Below are 22500 nucleotides of genomic sequence, written 5' to 3'. Positions count from 1 at the left end.
TATTGTTTCATTGAAAATAAAACAGCAAAAGTCCATTTGGCTGTCATCTGTTTTAATATGAGACACAATTGTGTCAAAATCATGATTTTTTTTTTCATGCTTGAAATAAGAAATGATTACTTTAAAAAAGCAGTTTTATTCTTGTGAGTGTTGATGACACAGCTTTGCAACAGTTGATATTCTAGTTTCAAGCATGTTTTACTCAATATAGGTCATCAAATCTCAGCAACAAGCTGTAATATCTTACTGAGATCATTTAGGACAAAAACCCTTAAAACAACTAAAACACTCTAGCATAAAATCTGCTTAGTGAGAAGAATTATCTTATCAGACAGACAAAATAAGCAAATATCACCCTTATTTGAGATATTCAATCTTACTTAAATTTCAGTTTTTGCAGTGCACCTGCCCAATTATGTGCGTGATGTGAGCAAGCAAACCAACTGTAGGTAAGGTGAGGGTTTATTAAGCATTTCAAGCCATCTTGGCCATGTTTCTCTCTCTCTGTGAGCACTGAGAAGTGGAGCCGTAAACATCAGAGCCTGTAATTACAGTCAGATGGAAACGTTAAGGAAGTGAATCAACATTCCTGATCAGAGTAGATGGACTCAACTCATTTATTGGGTAGCCCACCTTCTTGTCTCACAAAGCAATGAACTGACCCAATTCCCATCGGTAACAGAAACTATTTTAACCTTCAGTTTTACCTTCGTTCACCCCCAGTCTGAATGAGATTCTTCTTCTTGGCGTTGTTGGAGCGGGTAGCCGACAGCTGGCATGCTGGAGCACATCCCAAGAGTGCAGATGGTTGAACTCTAGTCGGGCCACCGCTTTCTTACTGGAAGCCCGGCTCAACACCTGTCTACTATTACACTTGTCAGCATGCTGCCATTCTGAACTGGCACGTGGTTCCCATTGTTTCTTTTATCTGTGTCGCTTATTGAAATGGGAGCTGCAAAAAGTAGCAGGTATCAATTCAGCAGGCCTTTGTGGAGGGGGGGCGTGGCCTGCGGGCCTGCCGTGGAACGGGGTGAGTAGATGGCCCAGGTGGGCTTTGTTATCCAATCAATCAATGTTTATTTATATAGCCCTAAATCACAAGTGTCTCAAAGGGCTGCACAAGCCACAACAACATCCTCGGTTCAGAGCCCACATAAGGGCAAGGAAAAACTCACAACCTTGCCTAGTGGGATGTCAATGTGAATGACTATGAGAAACCTTGGAGAGGACCGCAGATGTGGGTGATCCCCCGCACCCCCTCCTCTAGGGGAGACCGGATGCAATGGACGTCAAGTGGGTCTAGCATAATATTGTGAGAGTCCAGTCCCTAGTGGATCTAACATAATAGTGAGAGTCCAGTCCATAGTGGATCTAACATAATAGTGAGAGTCCAGTCCATAGTGGATCTAACATAATAGTGAGAGTCCAGTCCATGGTGGAACTAACATAAAAGTGAGAGTCCAGTCCGTAGTGGATCTAACATAATAGTGAGAGTCCAGTCCATAGTGGATCTAACATAATAGTGAGAGTCCAGTCCATAGTGGATCTAACATAATAGTGAGAGTCCAGTCCATGGTGGAACTAACATAAAAGTGAGAGTCCAGTCCATAGTGGATCTAACATAATAGTGAGAGTCCAGTCCATAGTGGATCTAACATAATAGTGAGAGTCCAGTCCATAGTGGATCTAACATAATAGTGAGAGTCCAGTCCATGGTGGAACTAACATAAAAGTGAGAGTCCAGTCCGTAGTGGATCTAACATAATAGTGAGAGTCCAGTCCATAGTGGATCTAACATAATAGTGAGAGTCCAGTCCATAGTGGATCTAACATAATAGTGAGAGTCCAGTCCATGGTGGAACTAACATAAAAGTGAGAGTCCAGTCCGTAGTGGATCTAACATAATAGTGAGAGTCCAGTCCATAGTGGATCTAACATAATAGTGAGAGTCCAGTCCATAGTGGATCTAACATCATAGTGAGAGTCCAGTCCGTAGTGGATCTAACATCATAGTGAGAGTCCAGTCCATAGTGGATCTAACATAATAGTGAGAGTCCAGTCCATGGTGGAACTAACATAAAAGTGAGAGTCCAGTCCGTAGTGGATCTAACATAATAGTGAGAGTCCAGTCCATAGTGGATCTAACATAATAGTGAGAGTCCAGTCCATGGTGGAACTAACATAAAAGTGAGAGTCCAGTCCGTAGTGGATCTAACATAATAGTGAGAGTCCAGTCCATAGTGGATCTAACATAATAGTGAGAGTCCAGTCCATAGTGGATCTAACATCATAGTGAGAGTCCAGTCCATAGTGGATCTAACATAATAGTGAGAGTCCAGTCCATAGTGGATCTAACATAATAGTGAGAGTCCAGTCCATGGTGGAACTAACATAAAAGTGAGAGTCCAGTCCGTAGTGGATCTAACATAATAGTGAGAGTCCAGTCCATAGTGGATCTAACATAATAGTGAGAGTCCAGTCCATAGTGGATCTAACATAATAGTGAGAGTCCAGTCCATGGTGGAACTAACATAAAAGTGAGAGTCCAGTCCGTAGTGGATCTAACATAATAGTGAGAGTCCAGTCCATAGTGGATCTAACATAATAGTGAGAGTCCAGTCCATGGTGGAACTAACATAAAAGTGAGAGTCCAGTCCATAGTGGATCTAACATAATAGTGAGAGTCCAGGCCATAGTGGGGCCAGCAGGAGACCATCCCGAGCGGAGACGGGTCAGCAGCACAGAGATGTCCCCAACCGATGCACAGGCGAGCGGTCCACCCCGGGTCCCGACTCTGGACAGCCAGCACTTCATCCATGGCCACCGGACCTGTGTCCCCCCCCTCCACAAGGGAGAGGGGGGCAGAGGAGAAAATAAAATAAACGGCAGATCAACTGGTCTAAAAAGGGAGTCTATTTAAAGGCTAGAGTATACAAATGAGTTTTAAGATGGGACTTAAATGCTTCTACTGAGGTAGCATCTCTAACTGTTACCGGGAGGACATTCCATAGTATTGGAGCCCCAATAGAAAACGCTCAATAGCCCGCAGACTTTTTTTGGGCTCTGGGAATCACTAATAAGCCAGTTCAGCTTCTTGTGTGTGCTAACCATGAATACTAGTTTAATTTCACATGGACAGATTGCTTCTCCTGTCAAATAAATAAAATAGATGTAAACTTTTAAAAGTTTATAAGCTGTGTTACGTTTTGTGGCTCCATTCTATTTTTTTTTTTTTAGCGCAAGAGGCGGAAAAATGTCTGTTTTGATAGTAAAGGTTGCAGACCCCTGCCCTAGAGTCAGGTCGGAGTACAGACACTTGAACAGACACAAAGACTATAAAAATGGGAGCCATTACCTCCCTGCTTGGCACATAGCATCAAGGTTTGGAATTGGGGGTTAAATCCCCAAAATGATTCCCGAGCGCGGCCACCGCTGCTGCTCACTGCTCCCCCCACCTCCCAGGGGGTGGAACAAGGAGATGGGTCGAATGCAGAGCATAATTTCACCACACCTACACTGCAAAAAGTCAGTGTTCAAAAACAAGAAAACATTTTTACAAAAATTAGGGGTATTTTACTTTAACTAAGCAAAATTATCTGCCAATAGAACAAGAAAATGTGGCTTGTCAAGACTTTCCAAAACAAGTCAAATTAGCTAACCTCAATGAACCCAAAAATACCTTAAAATAAGTATATTCTCACTAATAACAAGTAAACTTTTCTTTGTAGAAAAAGAAATTAGACCTCTTTGCTCAATATGTTGAAAAATGTTCTTAAATGAAGTAAATGCTAGTGCCATTATCTTGACATAATGATATGCGCTCGGCATTACATTTCCTGAAACCAGCAAACTTATACTAAAAACTAATTTATTGTTCTTAATGGAAAGGCAACAAGGCAACCGCTTGCTAGTCTCGGGGTCTCCTAGCCGCTCAGGCAAATCATATTGTCTAAAAATGCATTTTTCCATCGTTAACATGACATCATCGCGTCAAGTGCGTGCTCTTTCAGTCAATTAGTGCGCATATATACAGCCCGGCCCCCGGCCAAAACATTTTTAATTGTAATTTTTAAGAATTTTTCTGAATGTGCATGAACTCTTTGTGTTCAAAATTGTTAGAAATGTCACATGTTAAATGTTTAAATATTAACTGTCAGTTTACTGTACTGTGCCAACTGTACTACTATATGAGTACGTATTTTCTATTGTTTCAGTAAAAATAAAACAGCAAAGTCCATTTGGCTGTCATCTGTTTTAATTATGAGACACAATTGTGTCAGTCATGATTTTTTATTTCATGCTTGAAATAAGAAAGTATTTCTTTAAAAAAGTAGTTTTGTGTTGATGACACAGCTTTGCAACAGTTGATATTCTAGTTTCAAGCATGTTTTACTCAATATAGGTCATCAAATCTCAGCAACAAGCTGTAATATCTTACTGAGATCATTTAGGACCAAAACCCTTAAAACAAGTCAAAGACTCTAACATAAAATCTGCTTAGTGAGAAGAATTATCTTATCAGACAGAAAATAAACAAGTATTAACCTTATTTGAGATATTTAATCTTACTTAGATTTCAGTTTTTGCAGTGTAGTGTGTGTGTGACTATCAGTGGTACTTTAACTTGAACTTTAATTACAGTATGTATCAGTCACACCTAACTTGCTCCAGTGACCACACTGCAAAAACTGAAATCTAAGTAAGATTAAATATCTCAAATAAGGGTGATATTTGCTTATTTTCTGTCTGATAAGATAATTCTTCTCACTAAGCAGATTTTATGTTAGAGTGTTTTACTTGTTTTAAGTGTTTTGGTCCTAAATGATCTCAGTAAGATATTACAGCTTGTTGCTGAGATTTGATGACCTATATTGAGTAAAACATGCTTGACACTAGAACATCAACTGTTGCAAAGCTGTGTCATCAACACTCACAAGTATAAAACTACTTTTTTAAAGTAATCATTTCTTATTTCAAGCATGAAAAAAATAAAATCATGACTTTGACACAATTGTGTCTCATAATTAAAACAGATGACAGCTGTTTTATTTTAAATGAAACAATAGAAAACACGTACTCATATAGTAGTACAGTTGGCACAGTACAGTAAACTGACTATTTAAACATTTAACATGGAACAGTGGCCTAGTGGTTAGAGTGTCCGCCCTGAGATCGGTAGGTTGTGAGTTCAAACCCCGGCCGGGTCATACCAAAGACTATAAAAATGGGAGCCATTACCTCCCTGCTTGGCACTCAGCATCAAGGGTTGGAATTGGGGGTTAAATCACCAAAAATGATTCCCGGGCGCGGCTACGCTGCTGCCCACTGCTCCCCTCACCTCCCAGGGGGTGATCAAGGGGATGGGTCAAATGCAGAGGACACATTTCACCACACCTAGTGTGTGTGACAATCATTGGTACTTTAGCTTTAACTTATTTCAAACAATTTTGAACAGAAATAGTTCATGCACATTCAGATAAATTCTTCAAAATTACAATGAAACATTTTTTGGCCGGGGGCCGGGCTGTATATATGCGCACTAATTGACTGAAAGAGCACGCACTTGGCGCGATGATGTCATGTTATCGATGGAAAAATGCATTTTTAGACAATATGATTTGCCTGAGCGGCTAGGAGACCCCGAGAGTAACAAGCGGTTGCCTTGTTGCCTTTCCATTAAGAACAATAAATTAGTTTTTTGTATAAGTTTGCTGGTTTCAAGAAATGTAATGCAGAGCACATATCATTATGTCAAGATAATGGCACTAGCATTTACTTCATTTAAGAATATTTTTCAACATTTTGAGCAAAAAGGTCTGTTTTTTGTTGTTGTTTTCTACCAAGAAAAGTGCACTTGTTATTAGTGAGAATATACTTATTTTAAGGTATTTTTGGGTTCATTGAGGTTAGCTAATTTTACTTGTTTTGGAAAGTCTTGACAAGCCAAATTTTCTTGTTCTTTTGGCAGATAATTTTGCTTAGTTCAAATAAAATATCCCTAATTTTTTAAATTTTTTGTTGTTGTTTTAGAACACTGACTTTTTGCAGTGCAACCATACACATTTAGCCAATTGGATGTTGTTGTGTCAGAACTTGACGCGACATGAGACCTTTATCTCGGAAGAAGATGCAACATGTCCTATTTTGCATTTGGAACATTTTTCTGAAATGACTTTGAGATTCGTGGCCTTGATAAAAAATGGAAAAAAGGACCTCCACAGTACATAGCCAGGAGCATGCACGCATTGGTGGAGGTGATGGTTGGGAGGTTGCCCGTATGGCACCTTGGATGGCACTGCTGACCTCACAGCCTAGTGATGTCCTCCGCTGACGGGAAGCTGAGATTCTAGCACCACACAGACATCCCCGGGCCGGCTCGCCGCTCGCTACCTTTTCACTGTCTGTGTTGCACGCTAAGTCCGCCGTAGCGGAAGCAGGTTGCTGGAAAGCCTGAAATGATTTATGCTTGTCTGTTTCTCATTTGAAAAACAGTCACTCGGCTCAGTCTGGAGAAGTCAAAACATTCTTCTCCGGTGTGATTTTGATATGATTCACAGCTCAGTTTCCAGCGGATATGTGCTGGCGTAGTTTGAGCAGAGAGTATTGGCCTCGAAGCAGGAACCCCCCGCTTACCCCTTGCCCCCACTGCGGGTGCTTTGGTGCGGTGCTATCCTGACGAGGATCTCTGTCACATGGATTTTGGGCCACAGGAAAGTCAACAAGAGGGGGATTTTACAAGAATCCCCCTTAACCGGGCCTACTACTGAAGTGTCATAGAAGCTGATGCTATCTTTCCTAATACTTTACGGACATAACCAGTGTTTATTCTATCAGTAGAAGCATTTAAGTCCCATCTTAAAACTCATTTGTATACTCTAGCCTTTAAATAGACCCCTTTTTTAGACCAGTTGATCTGCCGTTTCTTTTCTTTTCTCCTCTGCCTCGCCTGTGCATCGGTTGGGGACATCTCTGTGCTGCTGACCCGTCTCCGCTCGAGATGGTCTCCTGCTGGCCCCACTATGGACTGGACTCTCACTATTATGTTAGATCCACTATGGACTGGACTCTCACTATTACGTTAGATCCACTATGGACTGGACTCTCACTATTATGTTAGATCCACTATGGACTGGACTCTCACACTATTATGTTACAAACCCCGTTTCCATATGAGTTGGGAAATTGTGTTAGATGTAAATATAAACGGAATACAATGATTTGCAAATCCTTTACAACCCATATTCAATTGAATATGCTACAAAGACAACATATTTGATGTTCAAACTGATAAACTTTTTTTTTTTTGCAAATAATCATTAACTTTAGAATTTGATGCCAGCAACACGTGACAAATAAGTTGGGAAAGGTGGCAATAAATACTGTATAAAGTTGAAGAATGCTCATCAAACACTTATTTGGAACATCGGGGACGGCGTGGCGAAGTTGGTAGAGTGGCTGTGCCAGCAATCGGAGTGTTGCTGGTTACTGGGGTTCAATTCCCACCTTCTACCTTCCTAGTCACGTCCGTTGTGTCCTTGGGCAAGACACTTCACCCTTTGCCTCTGATGGCTGCTGGTTAGCGCCTTGCATGGCAGCTCCCGCCATCAGTGTGTGAATGTGTGTGTGAATGGGTGAATGTGGAAATACTGTCAAAGCGCTTTGAGTACCTTGAAGGTAGAAAAGCGCTATACAAGTATAACCCATTTATCATTTACATAACATCACACAGGTGAACAGGCAAATTTGGAACAGGTGGGTGCCATGATTGGGTATAAAAGTAGATTCCATGAAATGCTCAGTCATCCACAAACAAGGATGGGGTGAGGGTCACCACTTTGTCAACAAATGCGTGAGCAAATTGTTGAACAGTTTAAGAAAAACCTTTCTCAACCAGCTATTGCAAGGAATTTAGAGATTTCACCATCTACGGTCCGTAATATCATCAAAGGGTTCAGAGAATCTGGAGAAATCACTGCACGTAAGCAGCTAAGCCCGTGACCTTCGATCCCTCAGGCTGTACTGCATCAACAAGCGACATCAGTGTGTAAAGGATATCACCACATGGGCTCAGGAACACTTCAGAAACCCACTGTCAGTAACTACAGTTGGTCGCTACATCTGTAAGTGCAAGTTAAAACTCTCCTATGCAAGGCGAAAACCGTTTATCAACGACACCCAGAAACGCAGTCGGCTTCGCTGGGCCTGAGCTCATCTAAGATGGACTGATACAAAGTGGAAAAGTGTTCTGTGGTCTGACGAGTCCACATTTCAAATTGTTTTTGGAAACTGTGGATGTCGTGTCCTCTGGACCAAAGAGGAAAAGAACCAACTCTGATTATTATAGGCGCAAAGTTGAAAAGCCAGCATCTGTGATGGTATGGGGGTGTATTAGTGCCCAAGACATGGGTAACTTACACATCTGTGAAGGCACCATTAATGCTGAAAGGTACATACAGGTTTTGGAGCAACATATGTTGCCATCCAAGCAACGTTGCCATGGACGCCCCTGCTTATTTCAGCAAGACAATGCCAAGCCACGTGTTACATCAACGTGACTTCATAGTAAAAGAGTGCGGGTACTAGACTGGCCTGCCTGTAGTCCAGACCTGTCTCCCATTGAAAATGTGTGGCGGATTATGAAGCCTAAAATACCACAATGGAGACCCCCGGACTGTTGAACAACTTAAGCTGTACATCAAGCAAGAATGGGAAAGAATTCCACCTGAGAAGCTTAAAAAATGTGTCTCCTCAGTTCCCAAATGTTTACTGAGTGTTGTTAAAAGGAAAGGCCATGTAACACAGTGGTGAACATGCCCTTTCCCAACTACTTTGGCACGTGTTGCAGCCATGAAATTCTAAAGTTAATTATTATTTGCAAAAAAAAAATAAAGTTTATGAGTTTGAACATCAAATATGTTGTCTTTGTAGTGCATTCAACTGAATATGGGTTGAAAAGGATTTGCAAATCATTGTATTCTGTTTATATTTACATCTAACACAATTTCCCAACTCATATGGAAACGGGGTTTGTAGATCCACTATGGACTGGACTCTCACTATTATGTTAGATCCACTATGGACTGGACTTTCACAATATTATGTCAGACCCACTCGACGTCCATTGCATCCGGTCTCCCGTAGAGGGGGTGTGGGGGGTCACCCACATCTGCCGCCCTCTCCAAGGTTTCTCATAGTCATTCACATCGACGTCCCACTGGGTTGTGAGTTTTTCCTTGCCCTTACGTGGGCTCTGAACCGAGGATGTCGTTGTGGCTTGTGCTGCCCTTTGAGACACTTGTGATTTAGGGCTATATAAGTAATCATTGATTGATTGACGGGTATCTATTGACGTGTCATTAGATCATGGGTAGTGATACATCATGGGAACAAAGGACAAGGTTAGTGTGGTACAGTTTCGAATGGTGAACCGTAGTTTGTGCAGTTATTTTGCATTTAGTTCATTCTCTGTAGATCTGTCTGTGCACTACAGCTTCACCCTTTCACTCTCTGCTACTGTACAGAAGCTGACTAGAGATGGGTGCAATAATTGAGAAATGTTTTAAGTTTCTGTCTAGAATTGATTAACTAATCTCATCTTGAAGTAACTGAAGCAAAAAGGTCTGGTCATTAGTTCCACAGTGACTACTGCAGGCCTTCCCTCTGTCCCTGTTGGTAATTGTCCTATATGAGTGTCTTTGAGGTCCAGACTACAGTCCTAACATTTAAATGTACAAAACCCCAAACCAGTAAATCGTAAATAAAAACAGAATACAATAATTTGCAAATCCTTTTCAACTTATATTCAATTGAATAGACTGCAAAGACAAGATACCTAACATTCGAACTAGAAAACTTTGTTAATTTTTGCAAATACTAGCTCATTTGGAATTTGATGCCTGCAACATGTTTCAAAAATGCTGGCACAAGTGGCAAAAAAGACCAAAAAAGTTGAGGAATGCTCATCAAAGACTTATTTGGAACATCCCACAGGTGAGCAGGCTAATTGGGAACAGGTGGGTGCCATGATTGGGTATAAAAGCAGCTTCCATGAAATGCTCAGTCATTCACAAACAAGGATGGGGCGAGGGTCACCACTTAGTGAACAAATGCGTGAGCAAATTGTCCATCAGTTTACGAACAACATTTCTCAACCAGCTTTTGCAAGGAATTTAGGAATTTCCCCATCTACGGTCCGTAATATCATCAAAAGGTTCGGAGAATCTGGAGAAATCACCACACGTAAGCGATGATATTAGGGACCTTCGATCTCTCAGGCGATACTGCATCAAAAAGCGACATCAGTGTGTAAATTTGCAAAAAATAATACGTTTCTCCGTTCGAACATTAAACATCTTGTTTTTGCAGTCAATTCAATTGAATATAAGTTGAAAAGAATTTGCAAATCATTGTATTCTGTTTTTATTTACGAATTACACAACATGCCAACTTCACTGGTTTTGGGTTTTGGACAGACTTATTTCTTGTGCCCATTGTCACACACGCTACTTGATTGTCATACAAGAGCGAGTATATGGTGGCCCTTAAATGTCAACAAGTCTTAATATGGGACCTGTAGAAGACCCAAGGGTGGTGGCATCGCTATCTTGCTGAAGAACAGACACCCTTCAGGGCGACATGACTCAGGTGATAAAGTGGTGGTTGTGGTTGTTCGATCCTCTGGGGCCCCCGTGATCATGTCAAACGGTCATCATTGGGCAAAAAAGTGGCATGTGGATCGAGGCGTTTATACAGTACACTGTATATGGCGGCAGCAGCCATGGCATAGGCAGACCTGATGACAGCGGCTGGCAAGTCCTGAGACCTTAGCGATGTACCACATCAAAAGCCTGTAGAACATGCGACCAAGCAGGAGCTGGTCCAAGAGTACCTGAAGGAGTAAGAAAACAACTGGCTAATATACGCTGTGGAGCCTGGGGGTCTGAGCGTGGAGGGCTCCCTGGTGAGGCTCTGGGAGAGAGAGAAAGAGCCAAGACAAGTCACCAGCGAATAGGCACTTTTGTCGGTCTTGGGGTACAAAATCCGTCAGTGCTGGGTTTTTTTCTATCTGGACTTGAGTTGTTTTGTTGAGGAATTGCGTTTTTGTTTTTCTGGTTTTTGAAATGACAAACTGTTTGGCGGCGCGCTTGGACGCAGCTGCCACTCTCTCCCCCAGCTTGGAAATTTGCTCCAGAGTATATATATAGGGTGAGAGGGCAACCATATCTAGTTTTTTCCTCATGCCTTACATGTATGGATTATTTTTTTTTTTACAAAAAACAATCCTTGAAGTCCAGCATGGTGGAACAGGGGTTAGTGCATGTCCCTCACAATACAAAGGTCCAGGGTTCGATCACCAGGTCTTTCTGTGTGGAGTTTGCATGTTCTCCCCGTGACTGTCTGGGTTCCCTCCGGGTAGTCCGGCTTACTCCCACCTCCAAAGACATACACCTGGGGATAGGTTGATTGGCAACACTAAATTGGCCCTAATGTGTGAATGTTGTCTATCCATCTGTGTTGGCCCTGTGATGAGGTGGCAGGTGTACCCCGCCTACCGCCCGAATGCAGCTGAGATAGGCTCCAGCACCCCCGCGATCCCAAAAGGGACAAGCGGTAGAAAACGGATGGATGGAATCCTTGAAGTCTTTGAAGTCTCCTGTTAAATGAGGTGACTGTGTCAACATGCTTTGAGTACACTTGGCCCTATTAGAAAGTTGGTTCAACAGAGCTTGAGTGCAAGAATATCTGTTCAGAATTCTTCCAGAGGGTTCTGACATTGTCCAAGTGTATTCTGATTTCTGGTTTATGGGATTCTAAATTCCCTGGCAACACGGTGGTCCAGGGGTTAGTACATATGCCTCACAATACGAAGGTCCTGATTTCAATCCCGGGTTCGGGATCTTTCTGTGTGGAGTTTGTATGTTCTCCCCGTGACTGCCTGGGTTCCCTCCGGGTACTCCGGCTTCCTCCCACCTCCAAAGACATGCACCTGGGGATAGGTTGTTTGGCAACTCTAAATTCGCCCTAGTGTGTGAATGTTGTCTGTCTATCTGTTGGCCCTGCGATGAGGTGGCAACTTGTCCAGGGTGTACCCCACCTACCGCCCGAATGCAGCTGAGATAGGCTCCAGCACCCCCGTGATCCCAAAAGGGACAAGCGGTAGAAAATGGATGGATGGAATCCTTGAAGTCTCCTGTTAAATGAGGTGACTGTGTCAACATGCTTTGAGTACACTCGGCCCTATTAGAAAGTTGGTTATACAGAGCTTGAGTGCAAAAATATCTGTTCAGGATTCTTCCAGAGGGTTCTGACATTTTCCAAGTGTATTCTGATTTCTGGTTTATGGGATTCTAAATTACCTGGCAGCACGGTGGGCCAGGGGTTAGTACATGTGCCTCACAATACGAAAGTCCTGAGTTCAATCCCGGGCTCGGGATCTTTCTGTGTGGAGTTTGTATGTTATCCCCGTGACTGCGTGGGTTCCCTCCGGGTACTCCGGCTTCCTCCCACCTCCAAAGACATGCACCTGGGGATAGGTTGATTGGCAACACTAAATTGGCCCTAGTGTGTGAATGTTGTCTATCTATCTGTGTTGGCCCTGTGATGAGGTGGCAACTTGTCCAGGGTGTACCCCGCCTACCGCCCGAATGCAGCTGAGATAGGCTCTAGCACCCCCGTGACCACAAAAGGGACAAGCGGTAGAAAATGGATGGATGGAATCCTTGAAGTCTCCTGGTGAAGGAGGTGACTGTGTCAACATGCTTTGAGTACACTCGGCCCTATTAGAATGTTGGTTCAACAGAGCTTGAGTGCAAAAATATCTGTTCAGGATTCTTCCAGAGGGTTCTGACATTTTCCAAGTGTATTCTGATTTCTGGTTTATGGGATTCTAAATTACCTGGCAGCACGGTGGGCCAGGGGTTAGTACATGTGCCTCACAATACGAAAGTCCTGAGTTCAATCCCGGGCTCGGGATCTTTCTGTGTGGAGTTTGTATGTTATCCCCGTGACTGCGTGGGTTCCCTCCGGGTACTCCGGCTTCCTCCCACCTCCAAAGACATACACCTGGGGATAGGTTGATTGGCAACACTAAATTGGCCCTAGTGTGTGAATGTTGTCTATCTATCTGTGTTGGCCCTGCGATGAGGTGGCAACTTGTCCAGGGTGTACCCCGCCTACCGCCCGAATGCAGCTGAGATAGGCTCTAGCACCCCCGTGACCCCAAAAGGGACAAGCGGTAGAAAATGGATGGATGGAATCCTTGAAGTCTCCTGGTGAAGGAGGTGACTGTGTCAACATGCTTTGAGTACACTCGGCCCTATTAGAAAGTTGGTTCAACAGAGCTTGAGTGCAAAAATACCTGTTCAGGATTCTTTCAGAGCGTTGTGACATTTTCCAAGTGTATTTTGATTTCTGGTTTATGGGTTTCTAATTCATCTTGCCAGATCTTGCCAGATTTCAGCTTTTTGATGAAACCAGCAGTTCATGCGAGCACAGGAAAGGTTCATTGAGCTCCGTTCAGTCCGTATAATAAAGGCTGAACTCTCCAACGTGGTCCCGAGAGGTGTCTCGCTGCTTCTCAGCCTGGAACCACAAGGTTTACCACTCTGTGGGGGTGTATGTCAAGGGTCAGGAGCCCAGGGCCGGTCAACAGTCTCAGCAGCTGACAGTTATGCTTAGGGATCATACTCTGCAAGTTGATTTGTGAGGTTTACATAGTGCATAGGTGGGTTTGTCAAACAAAGGCTGTTTATGGCTTGAGTGTTTACCTACCATGCTCTGTCTTAGGAGGAAACCGCTCTCAGCCTATTTTGTGAAAAAGACTAACCAGGTGAGCTTGAGTGTCACGTGACCGTAAGGCCAGAAATGTCCACATGATGACAGAATGCGCACTGACCAAAGGGAGGGTCCAAATTCGGAAAACTCTTAAGACAAATATGTGGTAAAGAGCTAATTAGGTTTAAAGACGCCACAGCAACAGCAAACTGGCACGTTGCAAATCTTGTCGAGGGGTGTTGTTTTTTTTTTGTTTTTTTGAAGAACTCTCATAGGGCCTGCTGACCCTCAGGCTAGAGTAAACATTCCATTTGGCCTTCATGACTCGCCAGTAATTACCCAGACTGCCCCAGGGCCTGACTCACTACTGCCTGGCTGGCCAACTGGCTGATTTTACTAGCTAACAGACACACAAACCAAAAAAAACAACTAAAGATTTAACACACCTTAATGAATTCAATGCTGGCTTGTAAACTTAAACCCCACAGCATGGAGATGTATTTTAATGGAAAACAGTTTTGTGCTGCAAACAACTGAACCCCAATATGACACACTGACTTCAGTTGCCTTTAGCTCTTGAAGTTTGCCTGCCCTGACGGCGAAAATGACCACACGTTTCCACGTTCACACACAGGACTGATTGTCCCCTGTCCGGCTCCACTCGCTCATTATCTGTATAACTGCATGTCTGGGACCTTTTAGCCGCGTGGCCCAGCCAAGTCTCCGCATTGCAGACTCACACCGGAGCCGCGACCATTAACCTTTGGGACGAGAATAATGCATACTGTAGGTTTGGTGTGGCTCAGAAAATATACTTAAGTGTCACACTCGAGTAAATAAACTGTAAAATATTTGACTTCATTAAGCGTTGTCCCTATTAGGGTTGTATTAGTATAGTACCGCAATACTAATGAATCATACACTGCAAAAAGTCAGTGTTCAAAAACAAGAAAAAAAAATACAAAAATGAGGGGTATTTTATTTGAACTGAGCAAAATTATCTGCCAATAGAACAAGAAAATTTGGCTTGTGAAGACTTTCCAAAACAAGTAAAATTAGCTAACCTAACATATAAAGCGACTTTGGGTACTTAGAAAAGCGCTATATAAATCCCAGGTATTATTATTATTATTATTATTATTATTAACCTCAATAAACCCAAAAATACCTTAAAATAAGTATATTCTCACTAATAACAAGTGCACTTTTCTTGGTAGAAAAAAAACAGACCTTTTTGCTCGATATGTTGAAAAATATTCTTAAATGAAGTAAATGCTAGTGCCATTAGCTTGACATGATGATATGTGCTCGGCATTACATTTCTTGAAACTAGCAAACTTATACTAAAACTAATTTATTGTTCTTAATGGAAAGGCAACAAGGCAACATCTTGTTACTCTCGGGGTCTCCTAACCGCTCAGGAAAATCGTATTGTCTAAAAATGCATTTTTCCATTGATAACATGACATCATCGCGCCAAGTGCGTGCTCTTTCAGTCAATTAGTGCGCATATATACAGCCCGGCCCCCCGGCCACATTGTTTATAATTGTAATTTTGAAGAATTTACCTAAATGTGCATGAACTATTTCTGTTCAAAATAGTTTGAAATGTCACATGTTAAATGTTTAAATATTAACTGTCAGTTTACTGTACTGTGCCAACTGTACTACTGTATGAGTACGTGTTTTCTATTGTTTCATTGAAAATAAAACCGCAAGGTCCATTTGGCTGTCATCTGTTTTAATTATGAGACACAATTGTGTCAAAATCATGATTTGTTTTTTTCAAGCTTGAAGTAAGAAATTATTACTTTAAAAAAGTAGTTTTATACTTGTGAGTGTTGATGACACAGCTTTGCAACAGTTGATATTCTAGTTTCAAGCATGTTTTACTCAATATAGGTCATCAAATCTCAGCAACAAACTGTAATATCTTACTGAGATCATTTAGGACCAAAACCCTTAAAACAAGTAAAACATTCTAACATAAAATCTGCTTAGTGGGAAGAATGATCTTATCAGACAAAAAATAAGCAAATATCACCCTTATTTGAGATATTTAATATTACTTAGATTTCAGTTTTTGCAGTGTTTTCGGTACTATACTGCCTCTAAAAATTACCGGTTTCAAGTTACAAGTTTCTCCAAATTGTTGGTGAATATGCTTGTTCATTTGATGACGATCGAAATGCTTACTTTGATATGCTGAACTTGTACCTGCAAACTTCTTAATTTCCTTACTCAACTATCTTAATTACTGCATTTCAGTTGGAGCATTGATTGCATGCTGGCTTTGACCAGTTAAAAGCAAGTTGTTTCAAGTTTAAAGCACACGTCAAAGTTTGAAGCTTAAGTTAAAAATGTTAAATGGTTTAAGCTTAAGTTAAAAAAAAGTTAAAATGGCAAATGGTTTAAAGTTAAAAGGTTTAAAGTCAAAGCTTATGGTTTAATGTTTAAAGTTAAAAGTACAAAAGACGAATGCAAAGTCAAAGGATAAATTCATGTTTGTTTAACTCTTGCTAAAAGTTAAGCTTGAATTTAGAATGCTAAGTTAAACAGACTTTGAGAAAAGAGACAATCTACAAGCTCGTATCCATTCTTGTAGTTTCTTTATTCCCTTTAATTACTCTAATTGTTGAATGGATTTAGTTTAGTTCATTTAACCTGCTTGTTCCATTCAATTGATTTAAGTTAATTATTTAATTAATTTAAAATCGTTAATTCGCTAGTTCATTTGCATGCATTTAATTCAAAATGTCTATATTAATTTTGACAAGCAATGTGTTTGTTTAAATCATTATTTAAAAGTTTAGAAACAAGGGTTCAAACATCTAATTGGAAAGTTAAAACATTATGTAGAACGTTTAAAACATTATTCAGAGGTTTAAAAGCGTTTGTAAAACATTGTTTGAAAATACCTGTTTAATTACATTGTTAGCATCTCTGTTTCTGTGGTTTGAAGGTTTACAACCTGATGATTATTTGAAGATCAACTGAAATGAAACCAAAAATGTTTTAAATTGAAAATCATGAGTTGTCCGTGTGTCATTTTGGTGTAGAAGAGTGGAACTTATCAAGTTACATTATCACTGCAGGACGAGGATTAGCTAAACATGCTTCACTACACACCGTAGCTCACCAGCGTCACCGCTAATGACGCCCTTCGTGAATGTAAACAAATGCCATAGGTGGATCTACACCTGACATCCACTGTAATGATACCAAGTACAGGAGCGTATCTTATGATTACATTGATTCTTTTTAGCATCACAAAATCTCCTTTCGTTTTTAAAAAATGTATATTATGTTTATAAACTCAGGATATGACCAGTGTATGATCCTGTAATTACTTGGTATCGAATCGATACCTAAATTTGTGGTATCATCCAAAACTAATGTAAAGTATCAAACAACAAAAGAATAAGTGATTATTACATTTTAACAGAAGTGTAGATAGAACATGATAAAAGAGAAAATAAGCAGATATTAACAGTAAATGAACAAGTAGATTAATAATACATTTTTACAGTTTGTCCCTCATAATGTTGACAAAATAATAGGTAGATAAATGACACAATATGTTACTGCATACGTCAGCAGACTAAATTAGGAGTCTTTGTTTGTTTACTTACTACTAAAAGACAAGTTGTCTAGTATGTTCACTATTTTATTTAATGACAAACTTGCAATAAGAAACATATGTTTAATGTACCCTAAGATTTTTTTGTTCAAATAAAGCCAATAATGCAATTTTTTGTGGTCCCCTTTATTTAGAAAAGTATCAAAGTACTGAAAAGTATCGAAATACATTTTGGTACCGGTACCAAAATATTGGTATCGGCACAACCGTCCCTATTCAAGGTGTTGCCTGTCTTTGTGTCCAAAAAGTAGACTTTAGCTTAAAATATAACCACTAAATTGCTCAAAAAGTTCAATTATGTCGTCTTATTCATATACTTTTTAAAATGTTCTTGTAATCAGACCATATTCTTGGTATATAGGTTGGAATTTTTCCCTTTAAAAAAAAAAAGAAAGTTATATATAACCCCTAAAATCCACTAAAATGTTTTTTACATATTTGTAGAGATATCGGCTGATAAATGCTTTAAAATGTAATATCGGAAATTATCGGTATCGTTTTTTTTATTATTTGTATCGTTTTTTGTTGTTTTTTTAATTTTTTTTTAATTAAATCAACATAAAAAACACAAGATACACTTACAATTAGTGCACCAACCCAAAAAACCTCCCTCCCCCATTTACACTCATTCACACAAAAGGGTTGTTTCTTTCTGATATTAATATTCTGGTTCCTACATTATATATCAATATATATCAATACAGTCTGCAAGGGATACAGTCCGTAAGCACACATGATTGTGCGTGCTGCTGGTCCACTAATAGTACTAACTTTTAACAGTTAATTTTACTCATTTTCATTAATTACTAGTTTCTATGTAACTGTTTTTCTATTGTTTTACTTTCTTTTTTATTCAAGAAAATGTTTTAAATGTATTTATCTTATTTTATTTTATTTTATTTTTTTTAAAAAGGACCTTATCTTCACCATACCTGGTTGTTCAAATTAGGCATAATAATGTGTTAATTCCACAACTGTATATATCGGTATCGGTTGATATCGGTATCGGTAATTAAGAGTTGGACAATATCAGAATATCGGCAAAAAACCCATTATCGGACATCCCTACATATTTGTGTTATTCTTTATTGCAACTACTTCTGGTTAAAAAGTTAAAATTCAAACATGAGTTGTCCATCCAGCCACCTCTTTTAGTTCCACCGGAGTAACACAGAGGAGTTCCTAGTCCAGCTGCGAGACATAAACCCTCCAGTGTGTCCCAGCTCCTCACCCGGTCTCTCAGAGAAAGTCCAGCCACCCTGCAGAGGGAAACTCATTTTGGCCTTTTGGTCATTATAACCAAACTTCCTGACCTTAGGTGTGGGTAGGAACATAGATGGACCGGTAAATGGACATCTGATTTTCAGCTAAACTCAATTTTAACTACGATGGTGCGGATAAAAACTCACTCCTGTTTCTTTCAGTCCTTTCACCCAAATTAGGTGGTTCAGGTTTATGAACCTTGCACGGAAATAAAAGGGGTTTCTCCCCCTGAAAGGGAAAAAAATCCAGAGGAATATGACAATTAATACAAAACCCAAAACCAGTGACGTTGTCACGTTGTGTAAATGGTAAATAAAAAGAGAATACAATGATTTGCAAATCCTTTTCAACTTATATTCAATTGAATAGACTGCAAAGACAAGATACTTAACGTTCGAACTGAGAAACATAATTTTTTTTTAGCAAATAATCATTAACTTAGAATTTAATGGCAGCAACACATTGCAAAAAAGTTGTCACAGGGGCATATTTACCACTGTGTTACATGGCCTTTCCTTTTAACAACACTCAGTAAACGTTTGGAAACTGAGGAGACACATTTTTGAAGCTTTTCAGGTGGAATTCTTTCCCATTCTTGCTTGATGTACAGCTTAAGTTGTTCAACAGTCCGGGGGTCTCCGTTGTGGCATTTTAGGCTTCATAATGCGCCACACATTTTCAATGGGAGACAGGTCTGGACTACAGGCAGGCCAGTCTAGTACCCGCACTTTTTTACTACGAAGCCACGCTGTTGTAACATGTGCAGAATGTGGCTTGGCATTGTCTTGCTGAAATAAGCAGGGGCGTCCATGGTAACGTTGCTTGGATGGCAACATATGTTGCTCCAAAACCTGTATGTACCTTTCAGCATTAATGGTGCCTTCACAGATTTGTAAGTTACCCATACCTTGGGCACTAATACACCCCCATACCATCACAGATGCTGGCTTTTCAACTTTGCACCTAGAACTGTCCGGATGGTTTTTTTCCTTTTTGGTCCAGAGGGCACGACGTCCACAGTTTCCAAAAACAATTTGAAATGTGGACTCGTCAGACCACAGAACACTTTTCCACTTTGCATCAGTCCATCTTAGATGAGCTCGGGCCCAGCGAAACGTTTCTGGGTGTTGTTGATAAATGGCTTTGGCTTTGCATAGTGGAGTTTTAAGTTACTGTAGTTACTGACAGTGGTTTTCTGAAGTGTTCCTGAGCCCGTGTGGTGATATCCTTTACACACTTGATGCAGTACCGCCCGAGGAATCCAAGGTCACGGGCATTCAATGTTGGTTTTCAGCCTTGCCGCTTACGTGCAGTGATTTCTCCAGATTCTCCGAACCTTTTGATGATATTACGGACCGTAGATGGTGAAATCCTTAAATTCCTTGCAATAGCTGGTTGAGAAATGTTGTTCTTAAAGTGTTGGACAATTTGCTCACGTATCTGTTCACAAAGTGGTGACCCTCGCCCCTCCTTGTTTGTGAATGATTGAGCATTTAATGGAAGCTGCTTTTTATACCCAATCATGGCACCCACCTGTTCCCAATTAGCCTGTTCACCTGTAGGATGTTCCAAATAAGTGTTTGATGAGCAAATTTTTCTGTCTTTTTTGCCACTTGTGCCAGCTTTTTTGAAACGTGTTGCAGGCATCAAATTCCAAATGAGCTAATATTTGCAAAAAAATACAAAGTTTACCAGTTCGAACGTTAAGTATCTTGTCTTTGCAGTCTATTCAATTGTATATAAGTTGAAAAGGATTTGCAAATCATTGTATTTTGTTTTTATTTACCATTTACACAACGTGCCAACTTCACTGGTTTTGGCTTTTGTACCTGGATGTCAAAATTCCTACCTAAACTTGAACAATGCAACAGTGTTCAAAAACAAGAAAAAAAATACAAAAATGAGGGGTATTTTATTTGAACTAAGCAAAATTATCTGCCAATAGAACAAGAAAATTCGGCTTGTCAAGACTTTCCAAAACAAGTAAAATTAGCTAACCTCAATGAACCCCAAAATACCTTAAAATAAGTTTATTTTTACTAATAACAAGTGCACTTTTCTTGGTAGAAAAAAAAAAGTGACCTTTTTGCTCAATATGTTGAAAAATATTCTTAAATTAAGTAAATGCTAGTGCCATTATCTTGACATAATGATGTCATGATTTTTTTTTTTTAATGCTTGAAGTAAGAAAGGATTACTTTAAAAAATCAGTTTTATACTTGTGAGTGTTGATGACACAGCTTTGCAACAGTTGATATTCTAGTTTTAAGCATGTTTTACTCAATATAGGTCATCAAATCTCAGCAACAAGCTGTAATATCTTACTGAGATCATTTAGGACCAAAACCCTTAAAACAAGTAAAACACTCTAACATAAAATCTGCTTAGTGAGAAGAATTATCTTATCAGACAGAAAATAAGCAAATATCACCCTTATTTGAGATATTTCATCTTACTTAGATTTCAGTTTTTGCAGTGTGGTCTTATATTCATCAGTTATCATACAATATTTGTTCGGCACTTCTTTGTTCTACAGTTTGTCCTAAAATTACTTCTTCAATTATACATTATTATTATATTTTTTCTCTTTTACAGTTTAATGGATTACCGGCACACTTCTGGAATCTCTCCTGTGTATAAAAGGTGCTAGACAAATACACTCTGGGGGTAAAAGTGGTGCAGTGAATGTGTGCAGTGTTCACACAAGGCCTTCTTTTCACGGCGTGTTTACACTCGCGGTCACATGTCTCAATCCAGGCAGAAGAAACGTCCTATCACCTTCTTCCCGACAGATTAACCCTCACATGCAGGTTAACAGCACTCATCCCGCACAGGAAATTCCTGTTGCACATGTTGCTAAGGTTTTGTTGCATTGGAATTCAAGGTAGAAAGAAACTTTCATAAATACAGACTTGCATTGTGCCAACTTCTGATTTGTTCATATCCATTTTTCATGACAATTTAATGTATCCATTCTGGGGTCCATTTTTTCAAACCTTTTTTAACATCTTAACATTCTGGATGTGCCAAATTATGTTTCTGATCGCATTTATGACGCCATATTATGAGTATTTTTCAGAAAAACTTGCTTAAAGGTAAAAAAAAAATACACTATATTGTCAAAAGTATTTGGCCACCTGCCTTGACTCACATATGAACTTGAAGTGCCATCCCATTTCTAACCCATAGGATTCAATATGATGTCGGTCCACCTTTTACAGCTATTACAGCTTCAACTCTTCTGGGAAGGCTGTCCACAAGGTTGCAGAGTGTGTTTATAGGAATTTTTCGACCATTCTTCCAAAAGCGCATTGGTGAGGTCACACACTGATGTTGGTAGAGAAGGCCTGGCTCTCAGTCTCCGTTCTAACTCATCCCAAAGGTGTTCTATCGGGTTCAGGTCAGGACTCTGTGCAGGCCAGTCAAGTTCATCCACACCAGACTCTGTCATCCATGTCTTTATGGACCTGGCTTTGTGCACTGGTGCTCAGTCATGTTGGAAGAGGAAGGGGCGCGCTCCAAACTGTTCTCACAAGGTTGGGAGCATGGAATTGTCCAAAATGTTTTGGTATCCTGGAGCATTCAAAGTTCCTTTCACTAGAATTAACTCCTGAAAAACACCATAATTCCTCCTCCACCAAATTTCACACTCGGCACAATGCAGCCCGAAATTTACCGTTCTCCAAACCCAGACTGGTCCATCAGATTGCCAGATGGAAAAGCGTGATTCATCAGTCCAGAGAAGGCATCTCCACTGCTCTAGAGTCCAGTGGCGATGTGGTTTACACCACTGCATCCCACGCTTTGCATTGGACTTGGTGATG

General features: G+C 40.3%; 1 long non-coding RNA gene across 2 annotated transcripts in view; it reads left to right on the top strand.

Moving 5' to 3' along the window:
• LOC133641574 (uncharacterized) overlaps positions 1–21561 on the top strand; it is a 168697-nt gene extending 147136 nt beyond the window's left edge. For both annotated transcript variants that reach the window (XR_009824302.1, XR_009824303.1), the window contains exon 4: positions 21272–21561. This is a non-coding gene — a long non-coding RNA (uncharacterized LOC133641574). The remainder of the gene's footprint in view (positions 1–21271) is intronic.
• Positions 21562–22500: the final 939 nt, after the last annotated feature.

This window comes from Entelurus aequoreus, linkage group LG24 (assembly GCF_033978785.1).
Source record: "Entelurus aequoreus isolate RoL-2023_Sb linkage group LG24, RoL_Eaeq_v1.1, whole genome shotgun sequence".
In the NCBI taxonomy this organism is placed as follows: Eukaryota; Metazoa; Chordata; class Actinopteri; order Syngnathiformes; family Syngnathidae; genus Entelurus; species Entelurus aequoreus.
This window is presented reverse-complemented; position numbering and strand designations above follow the sequence as displayed.